At 43.6% G+C, this 14490-nt stretch overlaps 1 protein-coding gene across 7 annotated transcripts in view; it reads right to left on the reverse strand.

The window, feature by feature from the left end:
* The window catches only part of HIVEP2 (HIVEP zinc finger 2), a 138686-nt gene that overhangs the window by 80808 nt on the left and 43388 nt on the right, over positions 1–14490 (reverse strand). Inside the window, exon 1 of one of the 7 annotated variants that reach the window (XM_014263499.2) lies at positions 4195–4318. The exons of the other annotated variants lie outside the window; for them this stretch is intronic. The gene's annotated coding sequence lies outside the window, so the exon portion shown is untranslated. Of the gene's footprint in view, positions 1–4194; positions 4319–14490 lie in introns of those variants that run through there. 7 annotated transcript variants of the gene reach the window in all.

The following is a 14490-nucleotide window of genomic DNA, read 5'->3' on the forward strand; positions in this document are numbered from 1 at the left end:
CCAAGCCAGGATGTGCAAAAGGCCAGGATGTGACTCAGAAAAAAATGTACCTGGGGTTAGAAAGAAGCTTCTTCCCTCACTGTCTCCTTGGAGCACAGGACCTCTTTATCCAGGATAACCCTGTCCATTACCCGCTCCTGTCTCAGGATGCTTGCCTGGATTTTCCTCTGAGAACAGGCGGCTGGCAGGGACTGCTGGTGGCTGCAAGCAGATGGACAGGGACGCTGGGCTGAGTCACTGGCAGCTCACCACTTGTTGAGCTGTTTGAGGTCCTGCAGGAAAAATGCTCACTTTGTGGCACTAGAAGAGAAATACTGCCAAGAGTGAAAAATCCCTACAAGAACTACTGCTCTGAGTAGACAGAGGAAGCAAGACAGGTGACCAAGAAAAGAATTCGCCACCATTTACAGGAGTTAGTGCCAGGCTATTGATATAAACCTTTCTGACTGTCACAGTACACAGCCTTCACCTGCAGAATATTCCTTCTCTCTTCTCCCCATGTGCCAACAAACAATTCAAATTAACTGTTTGATGCCAGGGTAACATTTATAAATCTATGAACTTACTGACAACCTAGTCCTGGATCTCCAATAATCTTATTAAAGTCACTGGCCACTCGCAGGGAGGACTGAGCTGATGACTAAAGTCTCAGGACCAAAGCTATCAGGCACAGAACACACAGGAAGAGCTGAAGTGTATCTGACTCTATTCACTCATGTTACTGTATACAGTAACATCAAAAAGATGGAAGGCTCTTCAGTCACTGGAACAAGTGGATTTAAAAAATTGTATTCACAGAAATGAAGTAACTTTTTTCACTGTTCCAACTTTCCTTTACACTGTATTTTTCTTGTCTCATCTCACTATATTATTTTTCTTCCTCTTCACTTTTGTTACTCTGATCACTACAAATATGAGCGATGTTTATGAGTAACTCCTTATTTTTCCCTACAGAAAAGTAATGCCTAAATGAAGTGATGGCTAAACTTTATTTCTTCCATGATACCCAAAGGAACAAAACCCAAAACAAACCAATGAAACTATACAAGCTATTGCTCACACAAACTGACCAAAATTGCACTTTCCAAGCATCTGGGAACTACTAGTTCACTGACTTCAACTAGACTCCATGTAAATACAAAGATCACCTTGAGAGATCAAGTATTTATGACTATAACAGATGATTTTGAACTAAAACAAACAAAATATACCATGTCCCCTGAAAATGTCAAATCATTGCTTTGCCCCATATTTCAGAGTATTTTTACAACCTACAGGCAGCTCTAATAATGTATGTTTACTTGTGTTTATGATTTCACCAATGAATGAGCAGCACTGCCTCCACACAGTTACTCTTCAAAGAAAATAGTGCGGTCAAAACAGTGGGCCATGGCAAGGTGAGCTTTCTATTTTCTTTCTCTTCTTTCTGTCCCAGAGAACCTCTTTACTCTCAAGAGTATTTAAGCATGGAAAGTATGATTTGTGTAAAAATGATAAAAAAACTATTAAATACCAATTCATGACCCTCAACTAATACCCAACACTACAGGAACTGTACAGAGTGCACAGTCATAGATTTAACAGGTGGGAGAGGTAGAAGAGAAAAGAATTGCAGTTAATCTTTAAACAGATTTCAGAACGAAGCCCCGATATTCCTGTGTCAGATTCAGTCTCCGTTTTCGCCTCCCAGGTATGGTAATTACAGTCCTGTGCCCACTGGGAACTAGTTGCACATTGAAACACCAACACGCTTCGCTGGAGGAGGGAGAGGTTTGCCGATGGAGATATTACAAGATGCAGCAGTGAATCCTCTGACTTTTGGTGAACGTGCCGCATCCTTTGCTCACAACACCTAACTATTTTAACTAAATAGATGAATATCTGGTTAGCCACTGTGCAGGGTGACTTTCAAGATTTTAAAGGCGGCCATTGAATAAGTGAAGGCTCTTCTGGAAAAACAAGGCTTTAGCTACTGTGGTCATCATTTCACAATTCAAGCTGTGCCAGCAGAACTTGGTGCCTGCACTGAAGTCACTGAAGGCAACAGGGTGTGGGCATACAGACCCAGGCATCCACGGGGCGTGACTTCACTGCAGGATCAGCACCTAAATTAAGTTTGTCCCCAAAGCGACGTCTCTTTTACAGCACACAGGGAGGCACCTACACACCCTGCCACATGCCAGTTTGGATTTCATCCCTCTGCCTTGGCCTCAGTGCCAAGCATCAGGAAACGGCAGGCAACTTGCCAACGCTTTTTCTTAGAAAACGGCAACCCTTTCTGGAAATGTTCTGAAGGTCTGCAGAGTCTTTCTGGAAAGGTGGTAATGCTGAGCTTTTGCACAAATACTGCAAATGAAAGCTACCCTAAAATACTATCACTACCCTAAAACATGATATCCTTAAAAATGGGGGCAAATGAGGTCAGTATTAGCCAGAAGATATTACTCTGTAGCCAGGCATTTTGATTCCTAGAAAGCTGAGGTAAATGACACATGCAGTAGCATCAACCAGTTAGCAAGCTTTACATTTTCAAAGCACACCCTAGAAAAATCCACTGATTTTTAATGCAAGTGACTCAAGATTTGTCAAACATTTTTGTGCTCAACCTTTCACAGATTTTGAATTATATAACCAGCTTGTCATGAATCCCAAAATCTTACTGAAGTGACTGGAAAAAAAAAATAAAAAAAAAATAAAGGAAGAGTATACTCGTAATCACAATTCAATAAAGACCTTTCCATTCCCTCCTCTCCCCCTCTTGATTTTCCAAGCCACTTTTTAATTGACGCTTCTCTTCCTCCTGCATCTGCCGAATGCAATTCTTAACCAGCACTCAACTAGCCAGAGCAGATGAGGAAACTTACTCCAGACCCACTGCCTGTGCTGGACCAGGCACCTGTGTGGAGGGATCAGGAAGGTACGCACAGCCCGTATTGCTCCGAGCGAGGGCATCCACACCACGGCAGCACACACCTGTGAGCACTGTGTCAACAAGGCACAGACAGGGGTTAACCAGCTTCTGCAGGAAGCCTGGTTTCATTCATTAACTACGACCTCTGGGCTAGTACATGCGGAGGAGGGAGCACACAGGCGAGTTCAAACAAAGCTCCTGTTTTCCCTCTGAAACTTTTCAAGTCTCAAAATCTTGCACAAAACCCTGTCCGCTGTCACCTGAATGAAAAACAATAGTAGGCAGTGAAATAAGTAAGACCCGCGTGAGAGTTTGCGAGCCCAGCCTGTGCGGAAGGCCACCTGCCAACAGGAAGAAGTGGTGAGAAGGAATTTGGATCCAGCTGCTATCCTCCCTCAGCCAAACAATGCCACGCGATAAACAGCATCAAGGGTTTTTGTTTTTAATCCTCGATCACACTGGGAGCATCTATATCTGTCGTCTTTACTCCCAGTTACCAGGAGAAGGGCTCGAGAGATTTCTGTGCACAATTTCACAGAGAGCAGATCTCCTCTTCCCAATCATAGCTTTTACCAAAGGGATTGAGACAGGAAGAACAGGAGGGAAAGAGGAAGAAATATCGAAGTGCCTCGCCGTAGGGCTGACTCAAGCTGCTAAATTCATCACAGGTAACACAGAAAATCTTGTACCTGTCTTGCAGCCCCATTTCACATGTCAGACAGAAAGGCAGAGTGGACATGGAAAGAGGAGATAACTCAGTATCTGCAATCCTTATTTCCTTAAAACGAAGTACTGAACACCAGGAAATGAGCTACGTGCTCAGTGGGTCACTGTGGCAGGTGCAACTTAACCTTAAGACCACGTAGCCTACTGCACCTTCAGATTTAGCCCAGGCAGCACCTGGGTGAAGCACGCCAATAAATCCACTCGCTGCCGATGGTAATAAAAAGGGTTAAAAACCAACCAGGCTGCAGCTGAAAATCCCACAGCCTTTCCCTCCACGGAGCCGCAAACTGCGCGTCTCCCCGGTTTCAAGGGAACGGACAAAGTGCCCTGAAGATGAGCCAGCTAAACACATGTCTGGGCAGTGCCAGCAGCGGACACGGGTGGCTGGAGAGCCGGCGGAGCTGGAGCATCACGGCCGCCCGGCGCTGCTCCGGCGCGGCCGCTTCCCGGCGCCCGGGGACGCGCAACTCGCGGATTCACCGCCCCGCAGCCGAGGAACCCCCCTCTCCCTCCTCCCCGCCCCAGCCCCCGGTGAACACCCAGCATCTGGGCACTACCTGCGTTTATCGGCGGAGCCATCCCGCGTCTTCAGTCATTCAAGGAATTTAACAGCCTGGAAATTCCTGTTGTCCATTATTTGAGGTCACAGATAAAAGCTAAACAGCAGCCGTGACTCCCATCAATCATAAGTCACTCACTGATAGAGCGTATGGTAGGAGACCTACTGATGTAAGCTAGTCACCAGAGAAAATACCCACTGATGACGCATATCCAGGCACAAAAATAGTTACAGGGCCCCCAAAGGGATTATTCAACAGCCTACATTTAGATATTCCTTCAAGAGACCCGCAGTCAATTTGCTGCTATTAGATGGCTGGGGAACATTGAAGTTTAAGTTTCCTCAGCAGACATAACCACAAATAGCTGGTTTAAATAAGCTACTGCAATTACAAGCTGTTTTGTAAATTTTAACACTGCATTATAGCGATTAAGTCTAAACAGAAACACTGGCTAAAAAATGCTGTATAGCCTTTGCTCTCAGTATTTTCCAATTTCTCCTGAGTATTAGCCAGCAATGAAAAGAACAATTTAAAATTAATTTGCAAATGTTTAAACTAAGCCCCTTGTGCTACCCTAGAGGGATGTTTTTTAATCATAAAAAACCAAAACAATATATGCAAAATGGTATGGGATATTTTGGTGCGGCTTAAATGCTATCTGGATCAACTTTTGCCTTAATTTTGATCCTTCCTTGGTATTTGCCTCTGTACTACACAAAAAAGAAAAATACCCAAATAGTTAATCTTTCTTGCACAAATCAAAACCATGCAAAGGTAAGTTATTGCAACATGCAAAACCACGTACCGTGCACCCGCTTTGAGCAGGGGCTAGAAAGAGGATCCCCAGAAATCCCTTTGAGCCTAAATTATTCTGCAATTCTGTGCAGCTGGATTTTTTGGCATTAAAAACATAATCCTCTAAATTAACCAATCAACTGATAATCCTACAGTAGTCCTGCCCCCTCCAACAGTTTCAGGATCCTTCTCATGCCCAGACAGCAACAAAACTTACTAGGCTATAGCTGAGCCTACTAACACCGCTCAGCATGAACCACCGACTGTGCATTTCTGGCAATACTAAAATCTTTAATTTTTTAAATACTTGACTTTAACATCCAACCCCCCTTTTTGAAAGCAATTTTGGTGCTTAGGAGTCTAAAGTTTACTGACTTTTTATTGCACATTTAGAATATAAATATAGGAAAATATTTTATGGCTCTGATGCCTATTTCATTGACACGCTTTTGGAAAGCATTACCTAGTCAAACAAACACTCAAGGATTTATAGTGTTTACCCTGTAAAGCAGGAGAAGGAATTGTCTCAGGCTACGAACTTCTACCTCACTTTGTTCATCTGTGTTAACATTATTAAAAATAACACCAAAAATTATTTTTAGCACAACTGTTTCGTAAAGCCCTCATGTTTCTCTCATGCATCCATATGCTGCCAGTCCACATGGCCTAATTTAACAGCCCTAAGAAGAAATATTGGTGCCCTCTAGCTGATTTTTCTCACCAATTTCCTGCAGACACCGAGCAGCAGTCTCTCTTTCCTCCTTACATTCCTGGGCCTTTCACAGGTGCCCCCAAAATGCAATGCCCTGGAATTAAACAAGCCACTTCCTACAGAAGATACAGGAATCAAAACACTCAAATCCCTTAGTGCTCTTCACTGTAGGAGCTCTTTAAATATCGTAAGTGCCATGAAAAATAGGAGAGGTATAACTGTTCAATACCACCTTACCAAGAACCGGTGAAGCACATAAATATACTCTGTAGCAAGTCTGCACATTTCATGGGAAAATACAACCTGCAATTTTGCGTGAAACACAGGAAGCCCCTCACCCATTCAGAAGTAATACAACTCCCCCTCTGTCAGGAGCCTTTAAAAAGCTTATAAGCGTTTTATTATGTCCTGCCACCCATTCTGAAGTTAGTCGGTGATGGATCAGACAATTTCACAGCTCAGAGCCCAGGATCTCCCTTTTGCCATCACACAAGCCTCGGCGAGCAGGGAGAGCTTTCCTCTCCTTTCACTCTGCTGTCTGTCAAAGGGACGGACTCCCTGGTCCGCCCTGCCTGCTCCCATCCCCTCTGCCTCCAGCCCCTCTCCTGAAGGCTGTATCGGGTACCACTGAGGCCTCATCACCTTACAGCTGCATGTCCCTGTCCAGCTGGAGCACATCTCCAAAGCTAGGAATGCCATGAGGCAGGGACCTTAACACATACTTTGAACACCACCTCCAGTGTGACAGGTGAGGTCAACAAAACAGTGTCCAAATCCCAAAGAGGAGGTCTCTCCTGGCTGGAGGAAAACCCCAGCTGAGGAAGAGCTGTCCCAGGAAGTGCTGAGCCTGTGGTGGCAGGCAGCTCTTTGCACAACTCTTTGGCACCTTCGAGTGAGTGCATCTGCTCTAAGCCACACCAGCAGCCACTGGCTGCCCAAAGAGAACCTTTGGTGTCCACAAGAGAACAGGAGCCTGTGTGGGAAGCAGGGTTAAAACTCTGCTCTCTTCCTCCTTGTCCAGCTAAAAGAGGCAGAGGTCAGCTAGAGCTAGCTGTCTCTGGGCATTTAATTAAAGACATAAACCTCTGTGGAGAACTCTGGATGGCCCTATTAACCATTAATCAAATTAAACACTGAAGGGAGATCAGGATCTGAAGCTTAAAATAAATACTGTGAGACAGACTAACTTTTAGGGTTGCATTCATAATCCTCAACAGGTCTGTTTAAACCTTGATTGGGAAAAGGAAGCTGCAGCATATATTGTGTATTTCTGTGTTTGAACAGCAATTGTAAAGCAGAAGCTGCTTAAATGTGTGGGAAGCATTCAGGCTGATCCTGCAACTTCCTGTTATCTTTGGAAAGTTAACTTCCCATGTGCCATCTGCCTGTTGGAAGACAGAATGGGTTAATCACAGTGGCCAGGCATTTTGGAAGGGTCCTAGGGCTCCATTTCTCTAGCACCTTACTACAACATTCCAGCTAATGTTCCTTTCACATAAACCTCTACGAAAAGGATGCTACAGACTCAGTCAATACTCATTAAGCGGTTGTAATCCAAATCTCTACATCAATTAAAAGATGAAGGGCTTATTTGAGCACTGAACAGTCAAAACCCTTTGTTTGCATAAAACAGGCATTTTATGCCATTTGGAAAGTGAAATTTTTGGCACAGTTCATTTTTCAGGTTGACTTTTTTTTTTTTACTTTTTTTTTTTACCAGCTGTCAGTTCTGCCAGTTCTCACACGGGAGACCTATAACAAGGCTGATTTGTGCAACTTCTTTTCTGGAAGGCAACAGACCTTTCAAAAGCTTGATTTCTTGAAACATAAAAGAACCCAGCAAACTCTTGAAGAGAATAGGTAAAGATATGGTAATGTGACAGTTGGGCAGGGAAGGTGGTATCTGCGGGATAAAAGGAGATATGGTGGGAAAATTAGGATCTGTCAGGAGGAGCTCTTGTTTTTTTCAGCAGTAAAAATATGCTGCTTTTCAATACAGAGAAAATATAATCAAAAGAGGTGAAGGACACAACAGGAATGATGGTTACAGTGGTAACTAAGTACACCTATCTAAGTAAGTATTAAAGAGTGTAGAGATGTCCTGTTACCACAAAACTTCATGATAGTTTTATAAATGCTGTATTTGAAGTAGGAAGCTTATTAATTATCTCTTACTGTCCCAGGAGCATCCAATTTGGAATATTCATTAATGTAGTGTAGGAATATTGTTTATGAAAAGCAAAGAGACTATGAGATTTCTAAACAGACTGTAAGAGAACACCTCACATTAGCAATTTTTTATTTAAAATTCCTATGATTTTTGAAACAAGGGGCAGTATTAGAAAATACTGGCTCACTAAGGGTGGGATAGTATGGTGAATTTAGTCACCATATCATACAACATTAGATAAACCAGGACACTGATGTCAGAAACATAAATATAGTTCATGCTATTCTCAGTCTGTCTGCCCATCAATGTCTTAGGGCCTTTCTCTCACTGCTAGCATTGGCAAAATAGGTGATATTGATTATAACTGAAAAACAAAATTAAAATATTATAGAAGCACAGGCTTCTGAGACTACATATTGATTTTTCTCTGTTTGGAAGCAGGAGTCTGATACCTCCCTTTGCATTCAAACAGCCCTGAAGAAATCTAAGATGAGTAGCAATGGATGATGGTGGTGGGACTTGTGCTTATTTTAGATTTTTAACACAAAAATCAACATTTTTATTTGTGGAAATAAGTACATTTGCAGTTAAATTTCAAATTAACACTACCTTTGATATAGTTTAAGCTAGATACATTGGTAGCATAGTTAACAGTAAATTACAGAGTTTATGTCAATGTTCTAAAGTAGATGAAACTGTAAAACTAAAGAAAGCTATTGCCTGAGCACCTGAAACCGGGTTTTCTTGAAATAAGAAACTAGCATTTGATAGCAATAGCCTTGCCTGTGTACAGCCCTATTCCAAGATATTAACTAAAAATACTTTAAGATCTACTCTTTACCAAAATTCCTTTAAAGTATTTCTAGCATACGGTGATGAAAAACAATGGTAGTCTCAGTGATCTGTTCACATTGCATGTACGCTACTTGACTTGGAGGGACCAAATAACATTAATCATCAAAACACGACAGATTTATTCTATATATTATTCTACAGTGACTGCACTGGTGAATAAGGAAAGAGAAACTGATGACATTATCTTGACTTCTTTAAGGTCTCTGACACAGTCTCACACAACATCTGTCTCCCGACATCGGAGAGATAAGGATACTGATGTCTGGACCATTCAGTAGAAAGGAAACTGGCTGGATGGCCATACCCAGAGAGCTGCAGTCAACCTCTCAATGTCCAAATGGACCTGCATCAAGTGGTGTTCCTCATGGAATCTCAACGGTTCTGTTCAATACCTTAATTAATTAATGGCACAGTGGAATTGAGTACACCCTTAGCAAGTTTGCAGATGACCAAAGCCCAGTGGTGCAATTGATACACTTGGTGGAAGGGATGACATCTTTAGGGACCTTAATAGGTTTGAGAAGTGGGCCAGTGTGAACCTCATTAAATCCAACATGGCCAAGGCCAAGGACCTGCACATGGGTTGGGACAACCCACAGTATCAGGAAAGACAGGGAATGAATGTTTTGAGAGCAGCCCTGTGGAGGACTTGGGGGTACTGTGTGGTGGGCTGACTTGACAGGACACTGGGTGCCCACCATAGCTGCTCTGTCACTCCCTTCCTCAAATGGACAGGGGAGGAAAAACACAACAAAAGAGATAAGGATGGGAGAGATCACTCACCATTTACCATTACAGAAAAAACAGACTCAATGTGGGCAAAGAAGTTTAATTTCTTGCCAAAAAAAATCTGAGTAGAATAATGAGAAATAACCTTAAAAAAATTTCCCCTCACCCTTCTCTTCTTGCCAAGACTAACTTCACTCCAGACCTTCTCTACCTCCTCTCTGCCAGCAGTGCAGGGGAATGGGGAATGAGATTGCTTTCACTGCCATGCCTTCCTCCTTAGGGGGAGGACAACTCACACTCATTTCCCTGCTCCAATATGGGGTCCCCCAATGGGACAGAGCACAGGCTTCCCATGGAGTCACAGCCTCTTTCAGGCATCCCCATGCTCCAATGTGGAGTTTTCCATGGGCTGCAGGTGGGTATCTGATCCACAGTGGACCTCCATGGGCTGCAGGGACACAGCTGCCTCACCATGGTCTGCACCCCAGGCCACAGAGGAATCTGGGCTCTGGTGCCTGGAGCATCTCCTGCCCCTCCTTCTACACTGACCTTGGTGTCTGCAGGGCTGTTGCTCCCACATGTTCTCACCCTGCCCTTCTCTGGATGAAACTGCTGTTGTGCAGCACCTTTTTGTCCTTCTTAAGTCTGTTATCCCAGAGACACCACCACTGTTGCTGATGGGCCCAGCCTTGGCCAGCAGCATCTCCGTCTTGGAGCCAGCTGACATTGGCTCCATAAAACACAGGGGAAGCTTCTGGCAGCTTCTCACAGAAGTCACTACTGTAGTTCCCTGCTACCAAAACCTTGTTACAGAAACCCAATACACTGTTAGATGAAAAATTAGGTATGACCCAGCAACGTGCACTGGCAGCACAGAAAGCCAGCTGCATCCTGGGCTGCATCAAAAGCAGTGTGGCCAGTAGGTCAAGGGACATGATTCTGTCCCTTTACTGGGCTCCTGTGAGACCCCACCTGGATACCATATGCAGCTCTGGTGACAACCACAAGTCAAACAGAGACCACTTGGAGTGGATCCAGAAAGGGCCACAAAGATGACTAGAGAGCTGGAGCACCTCTCCTGTGAAGCCAGGCTGCGAGACTTGGGGTGTTCAGCCTGAAGAAGCAAGAGAAAGCTCTGGTGAGACCTTAGAGCAGCTTTCCAGTACCTACAGGGGACCTATAAGAGAGGGACTTCTTACCAGGGCCTGTGGTGATAGGACAAGGGAAAACAGTTTTGAATTGAAAGAGGGTAGGTTTAGATTTGATATAAATAATAAATTCTTGATTGTGAGGATGGTGAAGCACAGGAATTCGTTTCCCAGAGAAGACATGGATGCTCCATCCCTGGAAGTATTCAAGGCCAGATTGCATGGGGGTCTGTGCAATCTGGTTTAGTGGAAGGTGCCCCTGCCCATGGCAGGGGGGCTGGAACTAGATAATCTTTAAAGGTCTCTTTCAACCCAAGTTATTCTGTGACTCTGTAATTCCAATGCACAGAACTAGGAGTACCTCAGAGATACTGTAAAGCAAAAATAGAAACAGTGACTGCAAAGAGACTATTCTGAAATGACATTTATTTCAGTTTCATGTTTGATTGCAAATCAGTAAAAACAATCTTCATCCACAGGTACTGCCAATGAAAAATTAATTCAGAATGTGTACTCATTTCTAACATCTGAAAAGGGAAACAGAGAGAGCGACTAGGGGTCACCAAAACTGAGGAGTGGAAAAGGGCAGCATAGGAAACTCCGCTGTCCTCACTTTCTCCATCCCTGAGCACTGTGATAATGTAAGATCATATTTAAGTGTTAACGACCTCACATGCACACCATCTGACCTGCCCTTGAGGATGAAGTTTCATGCTTCAGTGAGGTCAGTCCAGTGGTGAGCTGCCACCCAAGAGGGGAGGATGCCACTTTGCTTCTTCCTCTCAATGCCAGCTGTGTGCTCCTGCCAGCTCTAGAGTTTGCCTGTGCCCATGGGGAGCCAATCCAAGGTGCCCACCCATCAGAAATCCTTGGCTATCCAACAGCTCACTGCCTTCCCAGCTGCCCAAACCCCAGCCCAGTGTGGGATGCAGAGGACAGGTAGCAGAAGCCCCTGGAACATGAAACCACAGCCAAAACGGTGGGAAACCTTTCCTCAATCTCCAACCAGCTGCCCACTTGTTTCCAGCTTTGGCAGCACTGGAGAATCCAGGCCAAGGAAAGAAAAGCTAACCTCTCAAAGTTGAGAGGCGTTTCAGATATTGCTGTGGACAGCTTCAGCAGGAACCATCAGAGAGCCAGCAGGGCCTTGAGGGAACTGCAGGGGGAAGAAAGAAGAATGTCCAAACCACCCTATGCAAAGGAGAGAGACCCAGCTTGGCTGCAGCCTCTCCACCACCAGTACCTGCCAAAAGGGGAGATCATCCCAGAAGGTGTATTTAGCTCTATGTTGATTTGCTTACTAGACCCACTGAAACCCAAGTATGCCTGATGTTTTAGAAATGCCCATTTGTGATCTTTTTCAAAACCTTTGTCCATTTTTTTCCCTTTGTGGCAAACTGCGCAGCTTAAACCCATGAGTAGCTCCCTCTCAAAGAGGTGGTTTCTTTTCCTCTTGCAAAGTTTCTTCGTATTACTTGACAATCAATGAAAGAATGCAAGGATCAAACTCATAAAGCATTCTTAAAAATCCACTTTATTGAAAAAAGTACAGTTACCAAATCACATTACTTCATTCTTTATATTTCTTAACACAGAAAAAAAGTACAAAACAGCATAGAGACTCTTCATGGACTTCTCCTCAAAAACCAGTTTTGCCTGTTAGTTATACCCAAATTCCTCTCTTCCTGGACTCCTCCAAACCATCAGCTCTTATCTCTGGAATACATTAAACTATGAAAAAAGCATTATCTTGCCAACTTGGCATAAGAAAAGGGGGATATCTCTCCTTGGTCTTACAGGAATGCCTACTGAAATGAAAGTTTCTGGGTTGCTCGAACTTACGCACTAATAAATATGACTCTTCTTTTACTGACATCTTCCTTTCCTTTGAAAAGTTCAAAAGTTCAGTTGGGAACAATCTGATGTCTTAGCTTGCTACACAAGCCTCTGGGTTATTTAATCAAGAAATTAGATTTCTACAACGTATGGCAGTACACTCACCGGAGTCAAACAAGGAACTGTTGCTAATTAACGAAAACGCCAACGTACAATTATTTATTATATTAATTAATGAAAGCATATATAAACAGCCTATCTGTAAGAAGTTAGATGCAATCTGTAACAGACTTCCTGCTGCTGTGCTGCCAGTTTCTCGGTGCAACTGTGGCCATTCTTAATTAAATAAATAATTTACCCTGGAAGATTTCATTGAATGTCAGACAGAAGCACCAGGGCTGGGTGAAAATAAAACACTGCCGGCAGCATGCCAGTACTTGTTCCTAGAATCTATGGAAAACGGCTACTTCCCTACAGCAAACATTTTGCATAACCATTCTGCACAGTTTAATTGATCTCTGCAATAGCATGATAGTAAAACCCCCTCTATTTCCATGTATTTTAAGAGAGTACCTAATGTTCTTTTGATTTCATTCTCCTCATATTTGCTGGCTTTTTGTATCAGTTGTGTGGCTTCTTGTACAGAATCATCTTTTTTAAAATTTATTTACTTAAGGTTAAAGTCTTTCTCAATACCACCTCTTGGTATGATGCTGACCCAAATCCATCCCTTAAAGCCTCTATGTTGATGCTCTGAGTCCATCACCATGCCCTGCTTTAATTTCTACCATATTCCCATCAAACTCAAGCTGCTTCCTTCTCTACCAATGTCTTCTTATCAATACACATAAACCCTGCTTTTAATGTTTAACATTTACTGCACTACACTGCTATTTAGGCATTTTCATAACCACAGAAAAAATCAGGAAAATTCCCACTTTGTGCTGTGATGTCAATCTATTTTAAAATCTATTGCAAGATACCACAACAAATACTGTGGTGTGACTTCAATACCTGACAGCAGTGTAAACATCAGCAAGTTTTCCTGGGTAATCACAGGCATCTCAATTACCCGAATACTGTCTCAGCAGAAGAGCAGCCTGACTTACTGTATGGTCAATGACTTTCTATGCATTAGTAATTTTAGAAAACCTAGACAGGAAAAAGAGTCCTTGGTTGCTCCTTCACAGGAAAGTTCTCCTTACATTTTTGTGGTGAATTCATTGTTCCTGTTCAGAAGAGTTCAGGCATTCTGGGGGGGGCCTGTGCTCACCACTGCCTACCCCACACACCAGATCTAAAAGGTGAGCTCCTGGTCTCTCTGCCAGGTCAGGTTTCAGTGGCTATTCCCCAGTCTTTCAAAGAATTTGTTTTTTTCTTGCAAATTTAGGCAGTCAGTATATAACTCTTCTAATATAAAAAACACACCAGCATTTCAAGAAAAAGCCAACCACCCTGATGGGGCTGCTCCCCTGAGGAAACAACTAAGGGAACACATTCTTCTTTGCATACATTTTTACCCTGAGGCACATAACCTCCCAAGTGCCTCCAGTGTTTTCACAGCTCCCAAAACTCTGCTCGACCACCTACCCACTTTTTTGGCCAACTGGCTGACCCAGAAAAGCAGCAGAGAAGCAGCAGCCACTGCAGGGAGGAAGCAGCAAGCAGAGCTTGCAAAGCAGCACCGCGTGGGAAGGAGCCGCTCGCCGGGCACAAAGAGGGTCAGCTACGGCTCACCCTGGAATGAGCAATGCAACGGGGGTCGGACCACAGAGGTCATGAGAAGAAAGGACAGGGAAAAAAGAGCACTCCAAGGGAAAGAGCTTTCTTCTTCTAGCACAGTCAACTCCCCTAAATTTCCTCCCTCCTCCTGGTTCCCCAGTTTCCAAAAATAACCTATACAGAGGCAAAAAACTGCAGAGGCAGGGAGCCTTAAAAGAGCTGCAGTTGGAAAATACAAAAAAGGTGGCAAGGGAATTTATTTAAAAGAAAAAAGCGCAAGAAAAAAAAAAGACACGTTCTTTTTGGAAAAGAACAGTGACACCTTT

This window comes from Pseudopodoces humilis, chromosome 3 (genome assembly GCF_049639895.1).
Source record: "Pseudopodoces humilis isolate 2021_Gansu_Grassland_sample_001 chromosome 3, ASM4963989v1, whole genome shotgun sequence".
Taxonomy (NCBI): Eukaryota; Metazoa; Chordata; class Aves; order Passeriformes; family Paridae; genus Pseudopodoces; species Pseudopodoces humilis.